This window comes from Ctenocephalides felis, unplaced genomic scaffold (assembly GCF_003426905.1).
Source record: "Ctenocephalides felis isolate EL2017-DRISC unplaced genomic scaffold, ASM342690v1 CF-g0.4_SCAFFOLD_01492, whole genome shotgun sequence".
Taxonomy (NCBI): domain Eukaryota; kingdom Metazoa; phylum Arthropoda; class Insecta; order Siphonaptera; family Pulicidae; genus Ctenocephalides; species Ctenocephalides felis.
Window position 1 is genome coordinate 37,043,169 of NW_020537646.1, and position 18,832 is coordinate 37,062,000.

Here is an 18,832-nt window from a genome sequence, read left to right on the forward strand (position 1 = left end):
TTTGAATGATTGAAAAAGCAATCGAATCCTAATAACGGGGATTAGTGCTGATTAGTTTTTGGGTAAGGTCGGTCCAGCCGTTTCCGAGATACGAAGCAAAGAGTACAGGAAATGGAATGGAACGGGCATCCGAATGGAATGATTAAAAAACCATTCAATTTGTAATGATGGGGAGATGTGGTGAATAGTTTTTTGCAAAGACAGGCCCAGCCGTTTCAAAGATACGGAGCTAAATGTGAAAAAAATGCAGTTTTTGAAAGAACAGAGCATCCGGTTTGAATGATTCAAAAAACTTTTTGCTTGTGTGCACGAAACTATTGTGTTTTAGAAAAGAAAAAAAACTACGTAAAAATTTTTTTCTTGAACATCGAAAATAATTTGGATTCTAATCTTAAATCTAGTTTAAAACATGTGAATTAAATAATTTTATCTTTGCAATTCAGTTTATATAATTCTCAGAATTATGAGACAAGACTCTTCATTCTAACTCCGCTTCGAAGGAGATCATTAGGTTTGGTTTATTTACTTTTCATGTAATCTTATATTATGTTTTGCCCATAAAATAAGAATAATGAAATTTACAGTATTTATTATAATATATTTGTAAACATTTATTATTCTTTAAAGATGTTTTTACAGTACGAGAAGTTCCAGAAATTTGCCTTGTGGTAAACGATGCCATACACCGCTAGTTACACATACATTTACATTTGTATGTCAAAATATAAAATTTCAAAAAGAGTAATAAAATACAAATCTTGTAATTATTCTAATCATACTGTACATAAATCAGAAATTTAATAATTATATATAAATACAGAACTGTAAATTTTCGATAACTTGAGTGTTTCATTATCAAGAATCGATTTGTTTTTAATGACACACGCCGTGTCGTCCTCCTAATCGCAAGGACCCTCGTCCGCTATATATTCAATTAACAGACGTTGTTCCTCTAGTAATAAGCACGACTTCAAAAGGACCAAAGGAGCCAGCACGACCTTTCGCGTAGAGAGGATCCATGTCTGTTAATTATTCACGGGCACTTATTCGTCCGCGGGGTATGATGTCGGAATAAAATATTTCTTAGAATATATTATATATACAGACTCAAAGAAACGCTGCGTTTGGGCCCCACAAGAATTGCAAAAAAGCTGAGCAAAATATTTATAGGGATATTTCGAGGAGTTTTGTGAGTTCTTCATCATCAGAGGAAAGTTTCATTGTGCTTTTGAAAATATGATTTAATATTCATAAGGTGATATACGTATTGTGTTATGGTATACATTTGATATAAAGCAGAGTTAAATACTTTATGAAGCAATCTTGGGTACAATGCGAGAGAAATTAATTTCGCATTTTTCATATTGATAACAGAATAACATAATAAATTAAATTTGGGTGAATGTATAAAATTTAAATTGAGAACAGAGTTTAGGATAGTATATTTTTGCTGCACAAATCTATTTAACTACTTAACTGTAATTAACAAATATACTTGTCATTGAGAACTGGCTGAATTATGTGTATTGACAAGTATAATCGACATGCGAGTAAAACAGTGACTTTCGCTTTCGATAATTTTTTAAACAAATAAATTATATGCAGATATCTTAAGTTGTTCAGATTATTTCGATGCTATGATAAAATAGGTAATTGAAAGTCGCATTTATTTCATTTTAAGGCAAGTTACAAGAATTTCCCGAAATGTGGAAATGTTACACTTAATGAGAATGAAGACTCTTCTATCTAAATAATATTTTGTACTTTATTTTTTGTAGTTTATTTTTGCAAATTTTCAACTTCTTGTAGAGTAAGTTAGAGTAATCGCGAAAAAAATTGATAATTAAAATGTTTGCATATCGTTTCAGAGATTTTTGAACATACCTTAAAATCAGTGGTGTTGTGCTAATATTTTTTTTGCCGGAACGCTAAAATTTAAAATCCGGTTCATAAACTGGTTCAAAAAATTTGATATATTTCGATAAGAACTCACAAATCTAATATATTGACTTTTTATATAATTAACTCTATTATACACAGCTATTGTACAAGTATGAGGGAATCATTGAGTACATAATTTATATTCTTCAATGACATTATTCATATTTATTCTGGTATTATTTGTATTCATTAATACCTACAGGTATTTATTATGATATAAAAGTACTCAAGATTTATTACAATACTTTATAAGACTTAACCTAATAATATGATAGTTAACCTATTACTTATCATACTATATTATATTATTGTATATCATCGATAAATATCTATTATCTATCATACCGTGAGATACCTATACCGTCATTAACTTATTATATACCTACATACCTTTTACTTCTTATAAATACTACTGTCTAATTTATATATTCACCTATATTATATAGGTTTACCTTACGCCCTATGTATTATCTCTACCTATCTATTGCCTATACCGGGAATTGAACCCGGGACCTCCGCGTGGAAGTCGCGCACTTTAACCACTACCCTATCGGATACCCCCTCTAATAATATAATATGGGACGCACTGTTGTTACCGCGGGTCATTTTCTAATTAATTAGGTAATTAATACTAAGGTGGCGCGACGACACGCGAAAAAAGACGGTTGATTGTAGCGTTACGGTGGTGTAGTGGATAAGGTCGTCGCGTGCCACGCGGCGGACCCGGGTTCGAATCTCGGTAGGGTTAATGTAGCGTGTAAGGGAAAATATAGGTAATAGGATATATAGTAGATATAGGTTAGGTGTATTCGGTATGCAATGTAGGGATTTGAGAGTATACAATGAAATATAGCGTATGGTACAGATGTAAGGCGTGTAGTGTAGAATGCAACGTATAGGCACACGTAAGGCTATAAAAATACATGAATAGGAACCTATGATGTAGATGTTAGCGTATAAGAAATGCGAATGAATGTAAGATTTAATTTATAAATATTATTTTTTCTATAAGAAGTTCATACACCTCAATTTGTTACTAAATTAAAAACGACTTTGATAAAACCAGTGGTTTTGTGCTAATATTTTTTTGTCGGAACGCTAAAATTTAAAAACCGGTTTTAAAACCAGTTTTCATGTTTTTCCAGTTCCGTTCAAAAAGGAAAGAAACAAAAATTATTACAAAACCCATTTTGTGCACATATATGTATGTTTATTACAATAATAACATTTAATAAAAATTGGTTGAATAATAACGTATAAAATTTACTTATTAAATCATTTTCTGTATGTAGCGATGTTTTTATATTTTTTCTTGCCGGAACGCGTTCCGGCTCAAAAATGATTTGCCGGAACGACGTTCCGGCGCGTTCCGGCTCGACAACACCACTGCTTAAAATAATGTATGTATGTGTGTGTGTATGTATGTATGTTTGGATACAATTTCTCGTCCACAATTTCGTGAACACGACCCTACCGATTTGGATAATTTAAAAATCATTTGATTTCCAAAAGCAGGTCCAGCCGTTTCGAAGATACAGTGGAATCTAATATCGAAACGTATATAATAATATAAAGGTATTTGTTAAAAAGATATGGTCTAAGAAATCAATTTGCAATTGAATTAGTGTTTAAGTATGTAAAAGTATATTAAAAAGTTTTCATCAAATAAATTCTATTTTGATGATAATAGAGAGTATTATCGCATTTGTCATAAATGTTAGTAGTAACTATAGATATCGCTGAAATTACAGCTTATACCTCAGCCGTGCCATAATTTCTGACGTTGATAAGGGACTTCTATATACGAGTTAATTAAACTCGTAGTTAATCTGTGTATAATAGTAGTTTTATTAGTTCATCTAAAAGGGATCGTACCGTTTCACTATAAAACTACTCCTTAATAGTATACCAAACTTTTCTTTTATCCGTTTGATACGATGGAAAACTTCAGGGTTCCGTAGAATGTTATCATACGAAGATTGCTTCTTTTGTTTCGTCAGTTTTAATTAAAGTTCTGAAAATTGATTGATCTATTATCAAAGTCATTTGTTTTTGTTTACTCGTTAAGTTTGTAAGCCAAAGTTTATATACTTTAAACTTCTCTGTTCTATAATTAATAAAAAATATATTTAAACATTATACGAAATATTTTGCTCCATCATATGGAGGATAAAGTAGACATTGACCTTACAAAAATTCAGTTTGAAGCATAATCTTCAATACTCAGTTTTGAGAAACTTGCAATAATATTCACTATTTAACAAAAAAACACGAGTTACGATGTCTAAATGTACTTCAAGAATCAATCATCCTTTCTTTAAGGGAAAATCATACAATGATTAGTTTTGTTTTAATGATTTTTTTTTATTTTCGTTAATGTTCACGAATTCTAATTGTGCTAACAATTAACTAATTTATTCAATTATTATATGATAGGGTGGCCACGAAGGTCCAATTTGACTTAAAATAATTATACTGTCTAAACCAAATCTCAACACATAATAAGTTGCAAACAAACAGCTATCGAACTATGTTCAGTAAAATTCACAGTTATGTCCTAGTTATAATAATGTCTTTTTAACATTATTTCTGAAGTTTGTCAACTGTCCTTTTTTATACCATAGGCTGTGTAAAGTAAGTCAGCCAGTGGGATAATAGACCAAATGTCTCGTTGTTAGTTTGAAGGAATTTTTTGAAATAATAGCTAGATTATTCAACCAATGCAAAATATAAATATTATGGGTACATTTTTTACAAATATGATACTATATATTACCTTTATCTAGACTTTCCTCAAAAATCATCAGCAGAATAGAAACTGTTTATTTAAAATATCTTTTTGAATTTGTATTTTTTATTTGATTCACTATTTTATTTAATATTTTTATTGATGACATATTAGTATTGATAAATGTTTACTTTGTCCTTTTTACTGCACCCACATGTAGGCTTTTAGATAGTTTATATAAAAACTGTCGAATCCAGCTTCAAAACAACAATTCATCTTTTAAAATAATAAAATAACAGCGTCCAGAATAAATATTTCTGATCAAGTATCGGTATCAAGGTTATAGTTATATAAGTGTAATTTGTGTAAAAATTGTGCTCATGAAGTATGTATTAACCTTGGTTAAATAATAATTAACTAAATAACTATTATTTAGTGAAATCCCTTCAAAATAAAAAAATAAGACATTAGATCGACGGACAGACGACAAATTGGAGAAATAGTAAAAAAGTATATACAATATGATATATTTTGAATTGATGTTACTTTATTTATAAATCACTCATTGAACAGATTTTTTAAGCAATGTAATATATGTTAATATGAATGTAAGAATATGTATATGTGTAAGTGTTGTTTGTGTTGTTTATTATATTTTGCCAAATAACTTATGAAAATTGTGAAAGTGAAATTGAATCTTTGTGCACCATTATTCCATATATTTAAAATTAAAACACTTAAGTACCAAGTAATTATTTACACAATATTATTTTTAAAAAATAGCTGTAACGTAACTTCTTGAACTAATATAACATATTCTTATTTCATATAATTTTTTTCGAAAGCAACTGTTTCTGCTATTTATTATTTCTAAACACATTCTACAAATAAGATGCAGCGTTTTACTTGTACCAATTCAATATTTGTTTTATGTGCTTCACATAATACTTCTTGGAAGTAAGTCTCAGCAAAACTATGCAGATAAAATAGAGCCATGAGTATAGAAACGTTAGTTTGTGCGGTATCCCAAGTAAAACAAAAACATTTAGTAGACAGTGAAAATCTCAAGACGGTTAGATAATTCAGTGACCGAGAAATGCCGGGAATACCGCAGAACGCAAACCGTTCCCGGCCAAAACCGCATGCCCGCACAAACCTTTGCCTGCTCTCGGGACTTATAAAAGAAGTACTTGCACGCGGTTTAAGGAAACTATCAATTTGGTATGTGTTTACCACAAATGCAAATAGATAGAGGTCCGATGAATTAACATAGAAACATCTATGAAACAATTGAAACTATTCTGTATAGCAGCGATTACCCGAAAATATTTTTTTCTTAATAATACCCCCATGACGAAGAAAAATTAACCCCCTATGGCTAACTACGTAGCAAATATAGTAAATATCAATTGCAAATACATACTTTTAACCCCAAGATTTTTTTTTCTCATTTTGGGCAATTTACCCCGGTTCCCCGACCACTGCTCTGATGGTGATGATGTTTAATATTGAAGAAATTGAATTTATTTAAATAAACTTGTAAAATAATCACTATATATATTAAAATTGAATTTTTATAAATAATTCAGGTTTTACTACATTCATACTCGAAGAAATCGATAAAATTATGCAACATTTATTTCATGTTTTATAACTAATAAATTTATAAAATGTTTACTTTTGAAACAATATCTATCTCAAAGACATTAATATGACATCAAGAAATCAATTATTTTGAATCAATGGATATTATATTGGATTATTTATTTTACTTTCATATTTTCTATTTAATAATCTGCACAACAGGGTAATGGTTCAGTTCGTCTTTTTTTAACCTCACCACATGTAAGATTTGCATAGCTTTTATACGAAATAAACCTATAAAACAACTAAACGGCGTATACCTAAAAATATATTAGGTATCATAAACTAAATAAAAAGCTCCAAACCAAACAAAAACTACCAACGTCGTAAGAATTAAGGTTATGACCGGTTGTACACATTTTGCCTTCTACTTTGAAATAGCATTAATAAAAAATTCTATACTTATTTTCGATAAAATGGTTATTGTTCTTCTTACCTTGTTTACCTTAAATATACGCCATATGTCTATTATTTAATGTTATTTTTAATTATATTGCACTTCCTCGTTTTTATAAATCATGTTAAAAATGCAATTTAAAGTATTTTGAAATAATAATTATACATATTCTATTTAATAACTTAATATCATTTATAATTATTTATACTAACGATATGTGTGCTTATGGTAATGTGTTTTCCACAATGGTCAATGTTTAAATTATGGGCTCATAATATAAACAGCGCTTTTCAAATAAATAGCTCATTAAATAGGTTGTAATTTGCCATGTTTTAAATGTAAACTTTTACTGAAATGTAATTTGCTACAATGGTATTTTATGATGAAATTCTGTGTAATTGATATGAGTTATTACTATTAATTTGTTTATTGTAAATTATTATCTAAATTAATTCAATTAATTATTTCTTCAATTTTTTATTCAAATCGATTTGTTTGATTATCGGTAAATATTTTCTAGTTGTTATGACTACAGTTTTGGGAAGAAAATCTTGTTGCTCTTTACATTAGCATATACAGTACAGTATATACAGTATATTCAGATGGAGACAAATTGAAATTAATGTAGAGATGTAGTTAACATAACTACAATTGAAGTCTTTATTGAAATGTGACTAGAAACTTAATTGCATTAAATATTAAATAATACACTATTGTCATTTTTCACATTTTCTATTGTTTGTAAAATGTTCTCTTAATCTTCTTCTTAATTATATTTCTTTTGTTTTCAAACCGTGATTTTTATTCATATTTTTTGTTACGGTTCTAGTAGTATTGCGATATTTTATAAACATTACTGATTTTTTACATTTATTGCTTATTTTTATATGCCATTCACACATTTAGTAAAAAATACACATAATCAATTATATAAAATTCATCAAATATAAAGTTTGCTCTAAAACGGGCCGGCCGTGGTCCCGTGGTAAGAACGTGGGCTAGCAAATCCTAGTCCCGGGTTCGAATCCAACCTCGGTCGGTTCGGTATCAAAGCAGCTTGATACCAAATTTTCACTTGAAATCATAGATTTCAAATATGTTTTCAAGTGAAAATGGCCTTTCGTGGGCATAGCTGTAGCGGCAACATGCCACTTGGAAGTAAAGAGGTACTAAGATTGTATCGCTTTGAAATACAAAAAGGAAGTCGATTTGTATCCCTATACAACAGAAAAATGTAAAGGCTCTGACATCGTGCAACCATGATTGAGTGCATTTTCAACTCAACCCACGGACCTGCCTTTGGAAGAAGTATTAGTAAAGAAAAATGTAATAAACAGTAAAAATATGTAAAGAAAAAGTAAAATATATGTAGTATGTAAGATAAAAAGAAAAAATAATTAGTAATAAAGTTTAAAAAAAAAAAAATAAATAAATAAATATCCTGCCACGTGATATTTATGTATCCATACCTAACCATTATCAATATCGTGAGCAATTTAATCAATTGTGATATTATTCACAAAATAACGAACCGTGAAACGTGTCAATATTAAAAACGATCATTTTCATTTTGTATTTATGTGAAATTCTGCAAAATAACGAGTGATTAATTTTGAATGAGTTTGTTATAGTAGTTCCAATAATTAAAATCGTGTTTAGTGGTGTAGAGCATATGATATTAACTAAAATTGCACATTTTGTACATGATTATAAATTGAAGAAACAACAGTAATTGTATTTAAATATTAAAACCAGTATAAACGTATCATTACAAAAATAAAACAAATTTACATAAACATCATATAAACATCACTTTATTTGATTTACAAACTGCATTTATGAGCTTTTTTAAAATATTATTGCACGTAGGTGTTTCAGATTCAGTCTTCCTGAAAAGACATATTTATAAAAATTCACGTAATTTTAAAAATAGTGAATTTTAGCACATTTGAAACGAATTTTAATATATTTTACTTTTTATAACACTGCATTTGTTAGTAAATGCCCAATTTTGTTTTACAAGTCAGTTTAAAACGTTAATATTTGCGTGCGGAGTAACTAATAATTGCAATGTAAGTGTGATAAATAATAATTGAATTAAGCTTCATTTATTTTAGATACGTAATTCAGATAATTACTACATGTAGTGTTAGGTCTATAATTCGACAATAGATATGAATATCACTGATACATTACTTCAAATTATTCAACAAAATTCCACCAATTTTTTTTAACTGAAGCAAAGCAGTTTTGTAAGGTAATATACTGGAGTAATAAAATAAAGACAATACCAATGGAGAGAAAAATAAGTCATATAAATAGTAGATATCAGATATTGCAATTACAAATTTGCTTTAATTGAATAATTTTATCAGTACCCATGTAGAAATTAATATGGTCTGAATCTACAAGCAATATAAAATCTACATTGGTCAAATTTGAAACCAATATCGGCTGGTCATAAAAATTGAACATTTTTTATATTGAGGCCATATAGGTAAACCAACATTGGTCTATATTGGTCTATATTTGGAAATTTGGAACCAATGTTGCCTACAAATTGTTGAATGTTGGTAAGGTAATATACAATTAGACAGAGAGCTGGTAAACATTTAGAATTATTAATTATTGAATTATTAAATTATTCTGAAACTTATAACTGATGTTGAAATATTACACAAATATTTGAAGATTTGAAGTTGAAATAATATAACGCATAAATCAATGTCATTTATTTAACAATAAAACACCTGAAATTTATTTATTTATTTATTTATTTATTTATTTCTGAAATGAACATATACGTAAATTTATTAAGAATGTTTTTGTGGAAATTCATTTATTAAATATAAACAATGATACAAATATATAACTGCATTAAAAATATGATTATTTATAAAACACAAAAGTGTCATAAATATTGATTATTTTTTAATAGATATTTATTAATACATATCAAGTAAACTTTTTTTATAACAATAACAAAAGCAAATAAACTTTCCTATTTATAACATCATCACTCGATAAAACATTTCACAGCATCTGAACATATTTTATTTGTTGTTAATATATTTATTATCCATTATGAAATATTTATTTCATCGTCTAGAACAGTCATTGGAAAACCTACCTTACATTTGATATATATCAAGTAAATTATAATCGAATAATTATTCTATTATAATTTACGTGATATATATCAAATGTAAGGTAGGTAAAGTAATAAAAGTAATAAATGCAAATTAACTTAACTATTTATAACATCATCACTCGATAAAACATTTCACAGCATCTGAACATATTTTATTTGTTGTTAATATATTTATTATCCATTATGAAATATTTATTTCATCGTCTAGAACAGTCATTGGAAAACCTACCTTACATTTGATATATATCAAGTAAATTATAATCGAATAATTATTCGATTATAATTTACGTGATATATATCAAATGTAAGGTAGGTAAAGTAATAAAAGTAATAAATGCAAATTAACTTAACTATTTATAACATCATCACTCGATAAAACATTTCACAGCATCTGAACATATTTTATTTGTTGTTAATATATTTATTATCCATTATGAAATATTTATTTCATCGTCTAGAACAGTGACTGGGAAACTTTTTCAATCATAACCCCAAAATATTTTTGTCCAAGTTTGTATTGTCACCTGAAACCTCGTATTCCTTGTTAATAAATTTATAATATATCATTATATATTATCAATATGAATAATTTATGAAAGCGTTAAAATGAGATTGTAAAATGCACTCGACTCTACTTTTACCTTAAAAAATAATGACTTCATATCATAGTCTAAAATCTTGCTATGCAAATGTACAGATTTATTGACATTCCACATTGCATTTATTATAATCAAACATTATGACTATTCTGTCAAAATTTATATCTTTCCTTTCTATAACTTATTTAGTTACAAACTTTTGATGAAAAACTTTTCGATAACATTTTACTACTAAGCAAACCAGTTTCTCTATTTTCTGCGCTTACAACAATATTACCTGAAAATAAATAAGAATATGTTTTAAATGCAGAGACATATAATTATATTATAACAAGTATTGTCTTACCTTTTATAAATATGAAAGTGCAGTATGTCTTCACTCAAAAAGATTAGGTTATGTTATATTTTATTATGTTATATTTTATTATATTTCACGTAATATGTACAACTGATTTCTCAATGTGTTTAAACTCCTGATCAATATAAAAATCCTTAGTGAGAAAAATAAAATTATCTTGCATTTCTTACCATTTTTATTGAAAACTTGCAAATTTTGACATTTCGAATAGCTAGTTTCCGATTATTTATTAGAGATACTAATAATAATGTAGTTAGCAGTAATTATTCTAAAAATAAATAGCTATTAGTTACAATGCATAAACGCATGATTAAGTATTATACTCACCAATAGTAAAAAGAATTCGTCTATTAAAACTAAGGTTATGTTAGATATACATAACTTATTACTTAATCTATCCATCCCAAATCAAATCAGATGACGTAAAATTAAGTTGAACTTTCAAACCTTTGTATTTTAATCCAAAGTAACAACAAAGAAATGAAATATTGTATATTTTTCAGAGACAATGCTTACTTAACCAAACTTGTTTGTGGTATATATTTCGCACCAATGCACATTACACACATTAGAAAACAATGTACACTATAACACTATTACACATTACACATAACTGAAAATATTATTCGATTATTTCCAGCAAAACTAGTATCTTAAAACATACTATAATTAACAATTTTGCATTAAAGGCTAAGGACGCCGTGTGACGCGCGTCGCTTCTTGTAGGCATACGTCATGCATAGAAGGCATAGAAAGATCTAGAACCTTATACCTGCGGTTCAGGATAGTGAGTTACTACAACAAGATTGCATATCTTGGTGGTGTAATGGCTAGCGTCGCAGCCTTTTGATTTTGATTTTGGGGTTCAAATCCCAGTCCATTTATTATTATTTTTTTATTTTATAATTGTATGAGTAAATAAAATTAAAGTTTTCAATTAGTTTTATATATATCGGACAGTATTTAAAATAAATTACCCTGTAACATTTATAACTTTTTTATAATGAAAGGAAAACTGAATTTTTATACTATTCTCAACATTTGAGGTTTTCATAAAGAAACCGTATAAAGTATTATACATCATTAGAATCGTCTCAAAATTCTTAGTTTTTCTTCCACATATCACAACTTAGTATTTCAAACGGTTTGGCCTATGGGCGAGTTGCAGTGCTAAAATTCAAGAAAAATTGAAAAATCTGAAAATAATTATACGAACACACATATTGAATTATATATCATTTTATTCGTAATTTTATTCCGCATCTTTCGTCCGAATTACCTTTTTACCTTTTAATTTGTAAGGGTGAATAATTACATGGTTAAATATTTACAGCCATATATATCTGGCGTATGTTGTTTTCGTTCTGTTGAGTCGATAGCTAAGCGCTAGCGTTGCCGACTCTTAACGTCGTAGTCTCGGGTTCGATCCCAGATAAGATTTTTGTTTTTCATTTTAAATATAATAACAATAATTATGATTGAGGAATTTGAGGAAACAATATTTATTATTAATTAACATGCAAACAATATTTAATAGTCAATTATAAAAAATGTTGCATCAATATTCATTTTTTATTTTGAGGACAATATTTATTAGCTTATGATAAAAAATATTGCATAAATATTTATTTTTCAATTTGATGACAATATTTTGTACCCGATGATAAAAATGTTGCATCAATAATTTCATTTCAATTTGTGGACAATATTTATCAGTCGATGATAAAAAATGTTGCATCAATATTTTTATTTCAATTTGTGAACTATATTTATCAGCCGATGATAAAAAATATTGCATCAATATTTATATTTCACTTTGGGAACAATATTTTGTAGCCGATGATAAAAAAATATTGCATCAATATTTATATTTTAGTTTGAGGACAATATTTATCAGCCCATAATAAAAAAATATTGCATCAATATTTCTATTTTATTTTGAGGACAATATTTATCAGCCGATAATAAAAAATATTGCATCAATATTTCTATTTTAGTTTGAGGACAATATTTATCAGTCGATGATAAAAAAATATTGCATCAATATTTATTCTTCTATTTGGGGACAATATTTATTAGCCGATGATAAAAAATATTGCATCAATATTTCTATTTTAGTTTGAGACCAATATTGGACAAGGCCATTTATAGAGATTATTGCCTCAATATCGGCTGACGTTGGCCTGATCGATTAGTTGACATCATCACAGAACCGACGTTCGCCGATATTTTTGCAATATAGGCAATCACGGCCACAGAAAACCGATATTGGTAATATATTGTACCGATATTAATTTCTACATGGGTAATATTTATAGCACCATTACATTACTTAACTTGACATATTTGTTTTCATAACTTCAATAAAGTCTTAATATTTTTTATTCCATTTTTTGTCAAAAACAATTTTATAAGACAAATTTGTGGAAAATAATCGAAATATTGCGATTTTCAATAGAATTTTCTCAAACACATTTAAATTATCTGTAATTATATTAATTATACTGCACAGACAAGCGCTTGCATGTTCTAAATTTGTTACTAATCTATTTAAATTTTGATGAATCGATAATGTCTGACTCATCACATCACAAAAGCAGCTTTAGACACGAATTTTGACTATAATATTTTTTCAAATGTTGATGAATTTTTAAAATTAAACTACTTGCCGTAGAAACGTAAAATTATAGTATGTTGTTCAGGACCATGATATCTATCAACATAAAAATATCTATCAACATAAAAAGTTTTCAAAAAAAAATTTTGCATATATGTTCAAAAATCTCAAATCAAAAGTTTTTTATTATAGTTTTCGATATTTAAATGGATATTTATAAACAAATTCATACATCAATTTATTCGTCGGTTTTGAATGCTATACTTATTGTTTTGTTCCATATATGAGCATAATATGAACTATAGTTCAACTATGAACACAAAATATTTTTAGGAGTACATATTTAAATCGAGGATTCTCGACAGCTTTTGATGAGTTTTTTTTTTAACCCGGGTCAAGAAAGCTGTTAGATGTCAATGATGAAGCTCACGACTTCATTTTGTTATATATATATATATATATATATAAATATGTATGTATGTATATATACCATTGTAACGATGTGTAATCTATACAACTTTAGTTTCGTCCATTTGGTGTGATGTATAGTAATAGGGCTGAGAGCTGAATTATGTGCTCCATCATATCGCCTGTAGGTCTTTGAGCAATCTTTTGGCATTGTTCCACATTTATCTCGCTGGCTTATTCTTCATAGCCTCCAGACCCCGATCTTATCAATCAATGCGGCTAACATCCACATACGCCCGTATCCAAGTATAAAAGCCTTCGCACAATTCTGTATGCTGCCACCACTGTTGTGGTTCTTTATATTTTCAATATTAATAAATATTGAATCCATATTTCTAATATCTGTATTTGAACTTGTTACAAATGAGTCGGGATTAAAAGATTATGACGGTTTCATAAGTTTGTGCAAAAAGCTACAGTTTATGATATATCAATAATGAATCCATATAGTAATAGAATAATAATTTCACTATTCGGAAAAGTTAACCATCATCTTATTAGCCATGGAGTAATGTGTTGCTAAGTTTCCTCTCTTTTCCTACAATTTTGCTACAATTATTTCATATAATATATTATTATTCCGGGTATTCTATAGTTAATCCCAATGCCTTGTGTGCACAGAGTCATGAGGTCGAATTTACCCTTTGAATAACCTGATATCAGTCAGCAGTGATATTAATTTTTACTTTAAAATATAGAACGAAAATGTTTCCAATTAGAAATGACTATTTGGAAAATGGAAAATCTCTTACTTTATTCTTTTATGATTGAAGTTGAATTTTGACCCAGCTCACGTTACTGCCCTAGGACAGTACTCTACCCACTATTTATTATAGATAATGCATGTAATATTGTAAATCTCGAGATAGTATGGCGATGTCTATTTATTAATACAACAAATTACACATTTACAACATTTTGAAAGGTTTAATCATTTTACACAAGTCTGCGCAAATGCTTAGGATCCTAAGGTTTTTATAGAAATTTTTAAAGATTGTGTACTACTAAAACTTGAACATGATAGATCGTCATTTTTATATCTATTTCATAGTTGAACTACATGTACTTAACAAACAATATATTTTTGTAATATATTTGAAGAAAATATTTGAAATATGATGATAGTTGATCATTATATATTACTAATACTAATATATTATAAAAATTATCGTTCCTTATAATATTAAATTCATTAAACCCAATACAATCAAATAACTAGAAACATGCAATATTTGGCTTTCAATATTTTGATTCAAGAAATTTAGATTAAATTTTTAACTATTTATTTTTAAAATAGTTTTCACTTTTATTAAACACAAATCAGTGCGGTTTTAAATTGATATTATTCAAACTTATATCAGTGAATTGAATTAAATATAGTGCACAAACACGTGCTTGTATTTCTTAAGCGCAAATTATTAAAAATTTCAATCAATTTCTTGTAGAGAATGAATTTTGTCGCCTTATTAACTTTCGTTAAAAACGTCAAATAATAATCAATTGTGAAAAAACGCTCGATTGATCTTTACAAAATGTAATTTAGATTCCCAACCAATATCTTTGGAATAGTTTTTGAATTTTAAAGTTGGTATAGGATCTTCGGCAAATACGTGGACGAAAAATTTTGCACTTGAGAAACAGCATTGGAACCGCCTTTAAATATTTGAAATTAGTCCAGCCGTTTTTCAGAAAACATCGACGAACAATAAAAAAATCGACTCGCTTACACAAATACACATTTTCATATTTGATCTCAAACATGTTAGAGAACTCGAGTAAACATAATTCGAATAAACTTGAAAACTGCAGTAAAAATAAAGTTAGTGAATAGGATTTTCTGGCTTTTGAAAACTTCAACTTTCCATTAAACTAAAAAACTTAATTTCAATTCTCTGCACTATTTGTTTCGTATCTTTGAAACGGCTGAAACAATCTTTGCCAAAAACTAAAGAGTATGTCTCCTTATCAATAGGAATCGAATGCTTTTAGGAAACGTCGACAAAAAATGGTATCCGTACATATACAGATATTGCACACACATATACATATACACAGCCATTTTTTTTCTAAAATATGCCAAAATGTTCAGAAAACTCTGAAACGTAAAGATATGCAAAAATTTTAATTGTTGATTTTTGGACCGTTACTATAACTTACCCCATAGGAAATTAATGGTAAAAGCTAGACAATTTAGTTTTACATGTTACTTACAATTAATGAATCATTTCAATACTTACAATTACTTACAATTAATAAATCAATTACTCACAATTAATAAATCATATTATATCATTTTTTATACTATTTTTATTAGAAAAAATTTCAGAATATAAAATAAAAATTATGTAAAAATGCGGAAAAATATTGAAGCGAGGCTAATAAAATATAAAAATACCAATCCAATTTTCAGTAGTTAATAAGCTTCCAACAAAAAAAGAGCTATTTATACATAAAAACATAAAAAAGACTGTTTTAATAATATATGGGCTCGCCCGTAGGTAAGCGGTTAAGAGCGACGGGACTTGTTTCAGAGGTCCCGGGTTCGATTCCCACTTTGAGCAGCCTGTTGTCAGGCAACATTGACAACGATTTTCACTTGAAAATATAGATAGCGATATGTTTCCAAGTGAAAATAACCTTCACCCGGCATTGTTGCACCATACTTGCCCTATTACAGAGATTATAATAAAAATTTATCATACAGAGATGTGACAACTGTTTGGGTTGCCATCTATAATAAAACAAACGTAGTTTGTAAGATACTATTCACAACAGCTCATAGAACACATAAGTTCTGATCGCTATTCAAATAAAAAAAAAAATAATAATAATATATAGTTAGCAATCTACTTTAATTTTTTAAACTCAATACTAACAAACAAAAACAGTATAACCATAGTCAATTTATTTTACATGTGTAACTATTTCAGAGATCGATACTTATGTAAAATTCCAAATATTTTGTTTGTGTTTACCCACTAAACCGACTCGACTATAATTATTAAAACATCATTCTATACTGTTTTCGAGACTACTATTATTAAGACATCATATAATGTAAACAGAAACGGCGCAAATAACCCCGCAAATATAATACTTGAGAAAATATGTAGACATACAATAATAAACTTGATATAAATAAACCGTGCGGTGCGTCCGTAATGAGAGATAGTTATCGCTCCAGCACTCACCTCTGTCACTTCAGGCCAGAAATAGTAACGACAGTCTATAGATAGATATTCTATAAATAACTTTTATATAACGGACCGAGTACTCTCCATTGACAAATTGCCACCAGGTTCGAAGTCTAAAAGCTGAATCTAACGAGATTGTCCTAGATAGAGCTTGATGGTGTATAATATAATATTGTTGAGATGCAATAAAGTTATTTGTGCTATTGTGCTAACGCCACTCTTATTTATGAAGTGATGCACTAGTGATGAAAATGGATTCACTCAAGAGTATACATACTACATTCAGTTTAATTTATAATTACAGGGCATTATTATATTAATTGTACACACCACTATTTTAATGTAATAACATCTTAAGTAAATCTTAATTTGATTTAAATAATGTATACAAAAATAAAATAAGAATTTATTTGATATTTGAAAGACCAATTTTTGATGCTATATAAATTATGCTTATTGTATGAATAGAACATAATACTAAAGAATATATACTATAATAGGTAATAGTATATTTGTTGATGACATGCAGTGAAAAAAGATTATTTGAGCAAAGTTCAATTTTACTTTTTAATTTTTGTAATGCGTTAAACAAGTTTTTTCAGAATTTTAATTAATACCAAAAACTAAATATTTTTGAAACGGAACCCAAATAAATGGTGACAAAATTAGTTTCAATTTTGAAAATTTCTATGATATATCAGATAATTTGACTGCACATGTTAAATGATCAATTCTACCATAAATGGCTTTTTAACCTTTTTTATTAACTTTATATAACCATTGGACCTGCCATCCTAAACTTTAATCAATTCAAGTCCATCAATACAAGAAAAGTATTTTCTAAATCATTCAAATTTAACCATAGGTTCTCTCGAAAACTGAATTGCGTTTTTGCACATTATCTTCGGAATTACTTCAAATTAATGGTCTCCCAATCGATAGGAATCGAACGCATTTTGAATAATTCAAACTGGTTGATCCGGTAAGATATGCATAACAATTTATTTTAGATTTGTTTGCGATTCTTATCCTACGGGAAATTAATTATGGAGCATAAACATAACAACTATTATTTATAATTAATATAACAATGTTTAGAATACTGTTTACTAGTATTAGCCAATATACATATTTTTATTAATGCTAAAAAAACATTTTTCACTGACCATACATATATGTTTAAAACTCATATCGTAGTTTTATAGTAGCATAGAAAAGATATTTTCCATTCCATTATGAACTATTAGCATCTAAAAATATGCTTTGACATATATAGTAAAAATTACAATGTAGCCAATACAATGCAATCAATGTATAATGTGAAAAACGTAATATTGCATGAGAATTCTAATTCGAACTGAAAATGTTACTTTCACTTTGCACATTAAATAGCTTATCAACCGGTTAAATATTTTCAATTGACATAAACATTAAATAGATTTTAGTGAAAAACATATCTTTATTTGTCAAAAAACTGCACTGTATGTATGACTGTATGTCATTTGTCTCTTTTTACCGTATAGACTAGTTAAAATGGGATGGCCAGAGGGGGCAAACAGATCCAATGTCTTATTTTGAAGGAATTTTTGAAAATAATAGCTACTTCTTCAACCAATGCAAAATATAAATTCTATGTGCACATTTTTCCATAAAGATAGCACTGTATGTAATTTTGATCTGGTATTTCATGAGAAATATTCATCGACATAGTTATTTAATTTAATTTAATTTTAAT

General features: G+C 27.9%; 1 protein-coding gene and 1 long non-coding RNA gene across 2 annotated transcripts in view; one reads left to right on the forward strand and one right to left on the reverse strand.

Annotated features, from left to right (window-relative positions):
- Window positions 1–18,832, forward strand: part of LOC113371212 — a 516,707-nt gene that overhangs the window by 22,248 nt on the left and 475,627 nt on the right. The gene's annotated exons all lie outside the window — the stretch shown is intronic.
- Window positions 10,700–11,008, reverse strand: LOC113370292. The gene is made up of 3 exons (XR_003366559.1): window positions 10,989–11,008; window positions 10,807–10,933; window positions 10,700–10,737 (listed from the first exon to the last, which is right to left on the reverse strand). It is a non-coding gene; the product is annotated as an uncharacterized LOC113370292 (long non-coding RNA).